The 13,321-nt window shown below is 41.9% G+C and overlaps 1 protein-coding gene and 1 pseudogene across 1 annotated transcript in view; both read left to right on the forward strand.

Moving 5' to 3' along the window:
* LOC124711217 (indole-3-acetaldehyde oxidase-like) overlaps positions 1-13,321 on the forward strand; it is a 243,070-nt gene that overhangs the window by 6,512 nt on the left and 223,237 nt on the right. The gene's annotated exons all lie outside the window — the stretch shown is intronic.
* Positions 7,792-7,909, forward strand: LOC124712577 (annotated as a pseudogene).

Below are 13,321 nucleotides of genomic sequence, written 5' to 3' on the forward strand. Positions count from 1 at the left end.
ATCACCTGGTCTCTCCAACACATCACTTGCTAACCGCGGCAACGTTCTTTCTCTACGTCTGCGATGGAAATCTTCTTGTCAAGTTTTCCAGACACACTGTTCTGCTCAGAAACACTAGACGAAGTGTTCATCGCTGAAAAAAAAAAAAAAAAAAAGTGTGTGAATTTCTAAGGGACCATACTGCTGAGGTCATCGGTCCCTAGGCTTACACACTACTTAAACTAACTTATGCTAAGAACATCACTCACACCCATGCCCGAGGGAGGACTCGAACCTCCGGCGGGAGGGGCCGCGCAGTCCGTGACATGGCGCCTCTAACCGCGCGGTCACTGCGCGCGGCGTTCCTCGCTGAGAGTTCTCTCTACAAAGCCTTATTTTATGTATACCGCTAACTGCGACAGGGGTTTATTTTTATCTCATATGCGATAACGCGCATACATAATAAGAATGGGAAAAACCGATCGATTAAAAGCGATACCTGTATTTTAGATCTGCATAACTGCTATTTTTCGGGATTTGTTTGGTCCTGGTTACAAAACGTGTTTTCTTTATTTTTTACTGACAACCGAGTAAAAAAAAAACGAAATATCAATTATAGATAGCAGCAGTGCTGAAATTTTTCGTTTTGTAAATAAAACCTTTTTAAAAATGAAGTAATCTTGAATCCTAAATTTTGCATTGGTTTGAAATATTACATTATTACTGAACATGGGAAAAGCGATCAGTGCTATTTTAATAACAATGACAAAAAAAGGAGCAACAGACACGTGGTATAAGAATTGGTGCAGCACAGGGGCGGTGGCAAGGAGGGGCTATGGGGGCTATAGACCCCCCCCCCCCCAATCGAGTATCATTTTACACTGGATAAAATGACTTTCGAAATCAGCGAATATATTACGTCAACAGGTCCAATCCTTTCTTTTATAATTATGTAGCAATATAGATTGCACTGTATTTCAAACACATTTTAACAAAAGAATTAGAGCGGCAAATAGCTTACTGTCTAAACCAATAAATATCATTTAACTTAAAATGGACGCCTTATTATTTATTAATATACATTGGATGTATATTAATGTACCAGTTACAATAATCAAGAAAGCTAAATATGCTCTTGCAAATATCCATAAAGAGAGATTTATAGACATTGCAAATATCATTGACATATTCAGTAAAAAGAAACAGAGACAAATGAGCATGGCAATTGAGAACAAGACGGAAATATTTAGTGAATTTTGTTACAGAATTTTTTTTATATTCATGTCAAGCTCAAGTTTTTACATTCATGTCATCTTCTGTATCCAGAAAATTAATGAAAACATATTTGTTGTGAGTTGATCTTTTTGATGGTTTATGTAATTTATAAAATCTGCCATGTTAAAATAAGTTTTTTTTACCCTGAACTCCAAAATAATTACCAAAAACTACATTAAGCTACACTAAACTTTACCAATTTGTCGGTGGAGGACCCCAACTCTCCTTTTGTTAAGCGATATTCCATTCAACCAACCAACCTTCCCTCTTCTAGAATGGCCCCTGGTGTAGCACTGTTGAGACAATAACGTCCCTGTTGCTCCACGTGCCGTGGCTTAAGGCACGCTTGTAGTGCACTGTGCAAGTCTTTCCTCACCTGGTTTAAATGGTGGTTTCTCGCTGTCTCGCCGGACATCCGTTGCATTGCAGATTGGCACCAACCCTAGCCTGGAAAGATTATTACGAAGTGACGAAACAATGAAGCACAATCCTGTCTACCGTTTCTATAAAATTATAAAAGAGGAAGGAAATTATGGTAACAGAAAAAATTAAAAACTTAGCAACGGGCTACTCACAGTATACAACGTAAATATGAAGTACGAATAGCTGATCTGCCGACTGTGCATCGATAATGACTTTATCTGCTTTCAGCCCTTCAAAAAGGACAGATTAACACGAAAAACAGAGTTTATCGACCTCAGTTTTTACCTTTTAGCAGCGACTATTCGCAATGGCCAAATAGTGGTATGATCCCCGACTGAAACATCATTTTTGAGAAGAGTTTCAAAAATTAGAACAATAAGAGAATAATGGTGATTTTTTGTATATCCAAGCACTTATCACTTTTCGAGAAAAGCAGCGAATGGTGAATGGACTACGTTTCCCTTTCTGTTTATATTTAATTTACTACTTTGATTATATGTAACTTGAAACTGAGAGAGTCTTTGTTCGATGTCTACGTTTATTAAAGGAAATAACAGGAATAAAAATCCGAAAATCCGTTATTTCAGAAACCGGTAATTTTGAGCGGTTTTACAGGTCAGGCGAAACTGGCATCGGAAAAACCGATATGGCCGAATACCAGATGTTTCAGCGATAACCGCCATTCTAACAGTGCTTGTCTTCGCAGCAGTCTTACTATAGTTGAATTCTTTTATCTTGGCGGCTCGCGCATGCCCGCCCAGACGCGGGAGATTGCTGCGTTGCCAGTTGCACACGACGCACGCGCCAAGGGAAACAGCGCCATAGTATAGTATAGTTCGCAAGCTTACGCTTAGGAGGGAGCGCGCAGTTTATGAAGTAAAGCCACCACGGCCGCATTAACCCTTTCGCTGCTTACAGAGACGTGCTCCCCGCATTCCGCGCTGTGCACGATTTTGTCACTGCACTGCTCGCCTGTGCTGACACATGGTGTTTCCGACTGCTTTGACACACTTATCATTCGATTCCACAAAAACTATTTGGCCCAAAAATTAGATTTTTACACGTCTACTTGATTGATACCTTTCCTCCACTTCCTTTGATCGACTGAAGTGCTTTAAAATAAAGCCAAATGCGCCCGGTGTAAATAAATCTTTTATTACAGTCGCGAAAGACGGAATATTTCTCAATATTACATACGACACCTATGTGGTACTTAAATTAAATGAGATATTGTTATACAGTAAATTTTATATGAAATTTAGGTACCTTGTCCACATTTCATTCTCAACATTGTGGCAACTAAAATCGACCATACGGAAAGTATACCCTATGGACTTTTACCTCTGCAAACTCTTCAAAATTTCGTGCAATGGTTTACTACATTTAATGCTGCACAATAACTGGGTTGAACATCGAAACAAAATTAAGTTATTTATGGGGGGAAGGTATCAGTCAAGAAGATGTGTAAAAATCTAATTTTTAGGCCAAATAGTTTTTGTGAAATCGAATGGTAAGTGTGTCAAAGCAGTGGGAACACCATGTGTCTGCACAGGCGAGCAGTGCAGTGATGACAAAATCACGCACAGCTCGGAATGCGGGGAGCACGTGACTGCAGCAGCGAAAGGGTTAATGAAGAGACAAAGCACTAGAAATTTCAAAAAATTGCATTCAAACGAATAAAATTCATGAAGTTAGACACTTCGATATTGTTTTAAAATAAAAAAAATATTTAGCATCGCACAAGGTTTGAACTCGTCACCTTTCAGTTACCAACCCAACGCCTTAACCGTTCCGCTAGTACAGCTCGTCGTGCAACATTTCTGCATAAGGAGTCTAACAGGTCACGCAAAATTCTGACAAACACTGTTGGTAAGCCTATGAATTACTCGCACTTCGTCGAAGTACAATAGGAAATTAACAATTACCACTGTTCTTTATTGCGAAAAAGCGGTTCGTGAAATTGAGACAAACACCTTTCCTTGCTATCGCCTGAATTAAGAGTCTTATTGCTTGTTTGGTTTAATTAATTAATAGAAAATGAAGCAATTGGTATAAAGAATGGTTTTTCCAAACTTTCAAAAAACAAAGTCTGCTATCAAGACATTGCGTTTGTTCTATTACTTTGTTTATGACTGAACGTTTCTAAAACTGAAGACATTCGTCCGTGCTCTGCTCTGCAGTCGAGATCTGGCAACGTCGTTCTCTGTTCATTGGCTGACTGTATTTTTTGACGTCAGATGCGCAGAACGAACCTAAACTCGGCCGCCAACATAAATGACGCGCACTTTAGTAACTGTTTTCATACAACGTGGCCAACAATTTTAATTCTTTACTAATCCAAGTCGTTTGAGAAATTTATTTGTCTGCTTCGTTGACTTTCATACCTCATTGCTTTACGCCCTTTATTAATCCTCCCAAAACTACCAATTTCGATGCTGAAAAATACGAATAAAGAAAACCTGCTGATCACATATGAGAAGCAAACACAGGTTCTCTACTCCCAGCGAGATACTTCGGTCGCTGGCCCAGTGGCGCTTTCCTTGAACAGCCATGCTGCCTTCACTGCTTCATCTCTCAAAGCTACCCATTCTTCTTCTACTGTATTTCTTTCCCCAATTCTTGTCAATCGTTCCCTAATGCTTTTCCTGAAAGTCTCCACAACTTCTGGTTCCTTCAGTTTATCCAGGTCCCATCTCCTCTAATTCCCACCTTTTCACAGTTTTTTTTCAGTTTTAATCTACAGTTCATAACCAACAGATCGTGGTCAAAGTCCAAAAATGCCCCTGGAAATGTCTTACAATTTAAAACCTGGTTCCTGAATCTCTGTCTTACCATTATATAATCTGAGACCTTCCAGTATCTCCAGGCTTCTTCCATGTATACAACCTTCTTGCATGACTCTTGAACCAAGTGTTAGCTATGATTAAGTTAAGCTCTATGCAAAATTCTACCAGGTGGCTTCCTCTTTCATTCCTTACTCCCATTCCATATTCACCTACTACGTTTCCTTCTCTTCCTTATCTAACTATCGAGTTCCAGTCACCCATGACTATTAAATTTTCGTCTCCCTTCACTATCTGAATAATTTGTTTTATCTTGTCATACATTTCATCAATATCTTTGTCATCTGCAGAGCTAGTTGGCATATAAACTTGTACTACTGTGGTAGGCGTGGGCTTTGTATCTATCTTGGCCAGAATAATGCGTTCACTATGCTGTTTGTAGTAGCTTACTCGCATTCATATTTTCCTATTCATTATTAAACCTACTCCTGCATTGCCCCTATTTGATTTTGTATTTATAACCCTGTATTTACCTGACCAAAAGTCTTGTTCCTCCTGCCACCGAACTTCACTAATTCCCACTATAACTAACTTTAACCTGTCCCTTTTTAAATTTCCTAACCTACCTGCCCGATTAAGGGATCTGACATTCCACGCTCCGATCCGTAGAACGCCAGTTTTCTTTCTCCTGATAACAACGGCCTCCTGAGTAGTCCCCGCCCGGAGATCCAAATGGGGGACTAATTTACCTCCGAAATATTTTACCCAAGAGGACACCATCATCATTTAATCATACAATAAAGCTGCATACCCTCGGGAAAAATTACGGCTGTAGTTTCCCCTTACGTTCAGCCGTTCGCAGTACCAGCACAGCTAGGTCGTTTTGGTTTGTGTTACAAGGCCAGATCAGTCAATCATCCAGACTGTTGCCCCTGAAACTACTGAAAAGGATGCTGCCCCTCTTCAGGAACCAAACGTTTGTCTGACCTACGGTACGGCTATCTGTATCGCTGAGGCACGCAAACCTCCCCACCAACGGCAAGGTCCACGGTTCATGGGAAATGAAATAATGGGCCATATTAATCCCAAGATATTGTAAAGTTCTCTCCTAACACATATATGAGGAAAAATTGATCACAGAATGGGTGGCGGCAGGAAGGGCACCCAGCCACCCCTTAAATTAACCTTGCTAAATCCGGTTAACCATGCCGACCATGCGTCGTTGCGGGAAAAAGGCACAAGCAAAAGAAAGAAGAAAGATCAACCTCAGTTTTCACCTTCTAGTAGCGACTATTCGTAATGCCCAAATAGTGTTATGATCCCCGATTGCAACATGACTTTTGGGAAGAGTTTCAAAAATTAGAACAATAAGAGAGTAATGGTGAGTTTTTGTGTATTCAAGCACTTATCACTTTTCGAGAAAAGTAGCGAACGGGAATGGATTACGTTTCCCTGTATCTTTCTATTTAATTTACTATTTTGATTCTGTTGTTGTGGTCTTCAGTCCTGAGACAGGTTTGATGCAGTTTGATTCTATGTAACTTGAAATTGAGAGAGTCTTTGCTCGATGTCGACGTTTATTACAGGAAATAACCGGAATAAAAAACTGAAAATCCGTTATTTTAGAAACCGGTAATTTTGAGCGGTTTTAACAATCAGACGAAACTGGCATCAGAAAAACCGCCATGGCCGAATACCAGATGTTTCAGCGATAACCGCCATTCTAACGCAGTGCTTTTCTTCGCAGCAGTCTTACTCGTAACTGTTTTCATACAACGTGGCCAACAATTTTAATTCTTTATTAATCCAAGTCGTTTGAGAAATTTGTTTGCCTACTTTGTTGACTTTCATTCCTCATTGCTTTACGTCCTTTATTAAGCCTTCCACGACTACCAATTTCGGTGCGGAAAAATACGAATAAAGGAAACCTGCTGATCACATATGAGAAGCAAACACAGGTTCTCTACTCCCCAGCGAGATACTTCGGTCGCTGCCCCAGTGGCGCTTTCCTTGAACAGCGCATACGTTAAGCGACAGTCATAATAGTTACTTGTCTTTATTTCTAGGAAATCGCATATATGTTGATGATAAATGCTTAATTCGCAATTATTTATGTAGGAACGGAAAACTTTATCGCAAGTGTTAAACTGTGTACCACGTAAATCGTCTTCAACTTTAGGGGTGGTTTGCTCAAAAAAATTTAGTCTTTCATTTTAGGTTGTGAGAAGCGACCTGCCAGATATGAGCCGAATCAGTAGGCCGTGCCCGAAACCTTCACCACTTCAGTTTACAGTGACTACAGGAATACAGTAACCATTTAATGCTGGATGCAGGAAGGTTGAGTACCTACCATGTGTGAACACCTACTGTAGGGTTTTCGACAGAAAGAGGAGAGCTTGGAATTAGAGAGATATTTCAACATCACAAATGTTCACTAAGGCAGCACCAGTCGCTAGTCGGATTTATCACGATGAAGCAGCATGCTGCTTTTACGTGTTCTTTTATTTTTCTAAATTCTCGTCTAGCAAAAAAAATGGTTCAAATGGCTCTGAGCACTATGGGACTCAACTGCTGAGGTCATTAGTCCCCTAGAACTTAAAACTAATTAAACCTAACTAACCTAAGGACATCACAAACATCCATGCCCGAAGCAGGATTCGAACCTGCGACCGTAGCGGTCTTGCGGTTCCAGACTGCAGCGCCTTTAACCGCACGGCCACTTCGCCCGGCTCTCGTCTAGCAGTCCTAATGTTTGTACAGGTAACAGTATTTGCTTGTAACTGCACCTGAAGCCACAACAGACAGCCTAGGCACGAGGTGCAGTTAGGCATGGTAATTTTCCGCGCACTTCCAGGAAAAAATATGTAGGAACGGAAAACTTTATCGCAAGTGTTAAACTGTGTACCACGTAATTCGTCCTCGATAAGTAGCACTGCGAAAACTAGGTCACAGGTGCATACTCTAATCTAAGACAATATTCCACTAAACGGAGTGTGTGTGGCACAGAGTCATCAGTGCCGTGAGAGAGATCAGTATCAACATTTACATGTTATGTATACCGCAAGGCGAAGGGTACATCGCACCAATACTACCGATTTTCTTTCTTTTCCATTTGCGCATTTGTAACGGATCTGTACGTTCTTTTCTGCTAGTAAAAATGTTGTTCTCTAATCATCTTTTATTATTTATTGCGAGTGACTGGCCATGACAAGTAAGGTGCTTGACCTTTCTACAACCACATCTGACCTCGGACTCGTTGAGGAAAACAGTAATACTATTTGAACTCTATTTTAGAATAAACGGAATTATCAATTGGCCGATTAGACTGGTAGCCAACGGTCTTGCCGCTGTGGTAACACCGGTTCCCGTCAGATCACCGACGTTAAGCGCTGTCGGGCTGGGCTAGCACTTGGATGGGTGACCATCCGGTCTGCCTAGCGCTGTTGGCAAGCAGGGTGCACTCAGCCCATGTGAGGTAAACTGAGGAGCTACTTGATTGAGAAGTAGCGGCTCCGGTCTCGGAAACTGACACACGGCCGGGAGAGTAGTGTGCTGATCACATGCCGCTCCGTCTCCACATCCAGTGACGCCTGTGTGCTGAGGATGACACGGCGGTCGTTCGGTGCCGATGGGCCTACATGGCCTGTTCGGGAGGAGATCATACTGCTGCTGGAGCGATTAGTGGACAAACTAGAGAGTAGCTGTACCCAGAAACAAATTATGCACTTCACTCTCACCTTTATTTATCGTTCTGACAACAAAGGTTTTCGCTATAGCAAAGTGTAAGCAATTATCACTGAGGCAGGAACCAGTACTAAATCACCTTGAGAAATTTATTCCAGGAAACAAATAATTCTACTCGCTAACAACGGTCGCCACGTCCTGAAAGGACAAATTTTGAAAGCAAGTCTGTTTATTAAACTTAGAACAGCTAATGAATTTACAGTTTAATAAATTTATTTAATGCTTTTTGTACCAGAACGAAATTAACAATATCTTAAATGACTGTCTTCCCAAACATTGCTTTATGAACATTTCAAGGAAAAATTGTAGTAATTGTTATTAGACTGAAGTTACTTTATTCTTGAGACTTCTGGCAAATTATTTGAAGCAAAATTTAAGCATGGTGTGTTAAAAATGGTTCAAATGGCTCTGAGCATTATGGGACTTAACTTCTGAGGTCATCAGTCCCCTAGAACTTAGAACTACTTAAACCTAACTAACCTAAGGACATCACACACGTCCATGCCCGAGGCAGGATTCGAACGTGAGACCGTAGCGGACGCGCGGTTCCAGACTGTAGCGCCTAGAACCGCTCGGCAACGTGTGTTACAATGCGATCCGCTATAGTTGTGTGTCTCCACTTCCTTACTTTAATAAACATCTCAAATATTCAGTTAACTGCAGTTACTTTTCCACACACTAAATACTAATTTTTAAGATAAAATTTAAATGAAGTAGTGATAGGCACCTGACATAAGATGATAACACTTATAGGGAATTAACTGTCAATTTATTGAACCAAAAATATAGTGATAGAAAAAAATCACAACAGCAAACAATAATTAATATAGAATTATGAAAATACATTAAGTCTAGGAAACAAATTTAAGTGATTAACTTTCCAAGATCACTGATTAATGTAAGCTGAGATAAGCCATTGCAAATGTGAAATGCTGCTACATTAATAACTAGTGTAACCGCCAGAATGTTGAATGAAAGCATGCAAACGTGCATGCTTTGTGTTCTACAGAAGCCGTATGTCAGATTGTGGGGTGGAGTCACATGCCTGTTGCACTTGGTCGGTCGATACACTGACGGCTAATGTTAGTTATGGATGACGCTGGAGTTGTCATCCGATGAAGCCCCATAAGTGCTCGATTGGAGACACATCGAGCGATCGAGCAGGCCAAGGCAACATATCGACACTCTGTAGAACATGTTGGGTTAAAACAGCGCTATGTGGTCGAGCGTTATCCTGCTGGAAGACTTCCCTGGGAATGCTGTTCATGAATGGAAGATCAACAGGTAGAATCACTAGATCGTACAAATTTGCAGTCACGGTACGTGGAATAACTGCGAGAGTACTCCTGTCGTGCGTAATCGCACCCCAAAGCATGACACCAGGTATAGATCCACTGTGTCTTTCCCCCAACTGGCCTACTTCTAATCAACACGTAGACATCACTGGCACCGAGGCAGAACCATCTTTCACCAGAAAACGTAACAGATCTTCACCCTGCCCGCCAGTGAGCTCTAGATTGACACCACTGGTCGCAAATGGCAGTGGTTTGGTGTCAGTGGAATTCACGCTACAGAGCGCATGGCTAGGAGCCGTTCGTGAAGTAACGGTTTTTTCACAGTTTTTTGAGTCACTGTGGCGCCAAATGCCGCTCAAATTGCTGCTGAAGCACCAGTACGATGTGCCACATCCATACCCCGGACGTAATGGTCTTCCCTCTCAGTAGTGCCACGTGGTTGTCGGAGCCTGGTCTTCTCGAGACCGAGCATTCTCGTGACCACCGGTCACTCCAATCATGTACAGTCGCTTCATTCTTGCCAAGGCTTTCTGCAATATCACACAAGGAACGTATTACGTGACTTTGTTCAAACTCAGTGAGGTGGTAATAATGGCGTCTTTGTCACATTAAAAGCATAGTTGATTAATATCAACTGCCCACGTCCGATCTCAAAGGAATCTAACGCACATGGCCGTTGTAACGTATAATTAAAGCAAACATGATTTGCATCCTAGTAACGCCACACTTAGGTGGCTGGTGCGAAATTTGAATAAACATCATCTTTAAGATGTAGAAACAGGTCTCAAAACCTCCGTTTAAGTCGCACAACTCTTTCTTGACCAGGCGGTTTTATTTTCGTCAGTGTACTCTTCATAACAACTTTTGTTAACCCAAGTTCAAATGGCTGAAATGGCTCTGAGCACTATGGGACTTAACATCTGATGTCATCAGTCCCCTAGAATTTAGAACTACTTCAACCTAAGTAACCAAAGGACAACACACACAGCAACATTCGAACCTGTGACCGTAGCGGTCGCACGGTTCCAGACTGAAGCGCCTATAACCGCTCGGCCACAGCGGCCGGCTTTAACGCAAGTGTGGTTTTCTATTACATGAATAATGAAAAAATGATCTGTAGCTTGCCTTGACAGAAGCAGAGCAGTTCAGAAATGGGTGCAAAAATACTTGGCAGATCCTTCACGTGCCTTATTAATTAGATAGATGAAAGATCCTATATGTCTGCCTTTGAGAAGAATGGTTGAAGCAATGTGGTATAATTGTTGCAACACCATGTTTACCCTGGAACCGTCTGGCATCCATAGCTACAATTTTCGTGAGGACTCAGTAATGCAGAAGTGCTAATTATTGAATTCTTCTGTATGTCGTACCAATGGTAGCAAACAATATTTAAAATCTTGGAGAACGCAGCACTACATGACATCATTTAACCGCTGGTAGCTGGTTACTTCCCAGAGTTAAGTCTGTCAGCAGTATAAATGTAACTGTCGTGTGACTAGGCCCTCCCGTCGGGTAGACCCTTCGCCGGCTGCAAGTCTTTCTATTTGACGACACTTCGGCGACTTGGGACTCAATGATGATGATGATTAGCACAACGTAACACCCAGTATCTGAGCGGAGAAGAATCTCCGACCCAGCCGGGAATCGAACCCGGGCCCTTGGGACTGACGTTCTGTCGCTCTGACCACTCAGCTACCTGGGGCAGACGTCTGCAGCATACATTGGCGAGAGAAAAAGTGATGTGATAGCGATATCACATATACAGATGGCGAAGTATCGCGTACACAAGGTATGGAAGGACAGTGCATAGGCGAAGCTGTCATTACTACTCAGGTGAGTCCGTGAGAAGGTATCCTACGTGATTCTGGTCGCACGGTGGGAATTAAGAGACATTGAACTCGGAATGGTAGTAGCAGTGAGACACATGGGGCATTCCACTTCGGAAATCGTTAGGGAATTCAATATTCCGATATCCACAGTGTCAAGAGCGTGCCGAAAATACCAAATTTCGGGCATTACCTCTCAGCACGGACAACGCATTGGCCAACGGTCTTCACTTAACGACCAAGAGCAGCGGCATTGGCGTAGATTTGTAAATGCTAACAGGCAAGCAACACTGAGTGAATTAATTACAGAAATCAATGTGGGACGTAAGACGTACACATCTGTTAGGACAGTGCGGCAAACTCTGGTGTTAATGGGCTAACAGCGCGACATCGCCTCCAGCGCCTCTCCTGGGTTCGTGACCATATCGGTTGGACCCTAGACGACCGGAAAACCGTGGCCTGGTCAGATGAGTCCTGATTTCAGTTGGTAGGAGCTGATGGTAGGGCTCGAGTGTGGAGCAGACCCCACGAAGCCACGGACGCAAGTTATCAACAAGGCACTGTGAAGACTGGTGATGGCTCCATAATGGTGTGGGCTGTGTTTACATGTAGTCGAGTGATCGTTGACTGTTCGGCTGGTTGGAGGCTATTTGCAGTCATTCATGGACTTCACGTTCCCAAACAGCGATGTAATTTTCATGGATGACAGTGCCCCATGTTACCGGGTCAAAAGTGTCCGCGACTGGTTTGGGGAACATTCTGGACAATTCGAGCTAATCTTCAGTAAAATTCTTCAGGGTATCAGACCGCATCGTCATAATTTTAAAATGTGCAGTTAACGTAAGGCCCTGATGAAGGCTAGCTGCAACGCTGGCCGAAACGTTGGCACATTTTAAAATTATGACGATGCGGTCTGATACCCTGAAGAATTTTACTGAAGAAGACAACGGCCGCGGAAGCCTACGCTTACAATTCGAGCTAATGATTTGGTCACCCAGATCGCACACCATGAGTCCGATCGGACATCTATGGGGCCTAATCTAAAGGTCAGTTCGTGCACAAACTTCCTGCACTGGCAACGCTTTCGCAGTTACGACGGCTGTAGAGGCTGCATGGCTCAGTATTTCTGCAGGGGACTTGAAACTACTTTTCGAGTCCATGCCACGTTGAGTTGCTGCACTACGTCGGGAGAAAGAAAACCTGACACAATAGTAGGAGGTATCCCATGACTTTTTTCACCTCAGTGTACTTGGTTCCACGTTAAACGCGTTCACAAAAAGGAAAACGATGCTCACAGGCTAACCAAGTCTCGATGTTGTCACTTGGGCAAGCATTCTGTGCGTTTGCTGTAGTACAAAAGGCGTTCCCGAAATAGAACTACAGGGGAGAAAGATTGTCCATCTCAGGCCTAATGGCTTCGCCGTTCCTTCGGCAGAGTACTACTCTTTTCGCAATAATAACATGTAGCATCCTCATGGCTCAGACTTTCCAAATATGGTTGTTTTAAATCCATAAGCATATATTAGTGAAATAAATGTGCTACACACAGTATGCTTCTAAAATGGTTTAATAACACTTCTCTCCCCATAATCATACTTAAAAATCACTAATAAATCATATGACATGTCGGCGACTTCTGTATTAATAATAACATAAATGTTCGTTTGTACAAAATCGCTAATATTTGAAAGTTCTTCAGCGATTGCTTTGAATTTTTGACAAAGTTAGATCCAACGCCGAAATGCCGACATGTTTTTACGTACCTTCCTTATATATATATATATATATATATATATATATATATATATATATATATATATATATATATATATATATATACCAAGAAGAAATACAGATGGTAAACGAGTATTCATTGGACAAGTATATTACACTAGAACTGACATGTGATTACATTTTCACGCAACTTGGGTGCATAGATCCTGAGAAATCAGTACCCAGAACAACCACCTCTGGCTGTAATAACGGAGTTGATACA

This window comes from Schistocerca piceifrons, chromosome 8, assembly GCF_021461385.2.
Source record: "Schistocerca piceifrons isolate TAMUIC-IGC-003096 chromosome 8, iqSchPice1.1, whole genome shotgun sequence".
In the NCBI taxonomy this organism is placed as follows: domain Eukaryota; kingdom Metazoa; phylum Arthropoda; class Insecta; order Orthoptera; family Acrididae; genus Schistocerca; species Schistocerca piceifrons.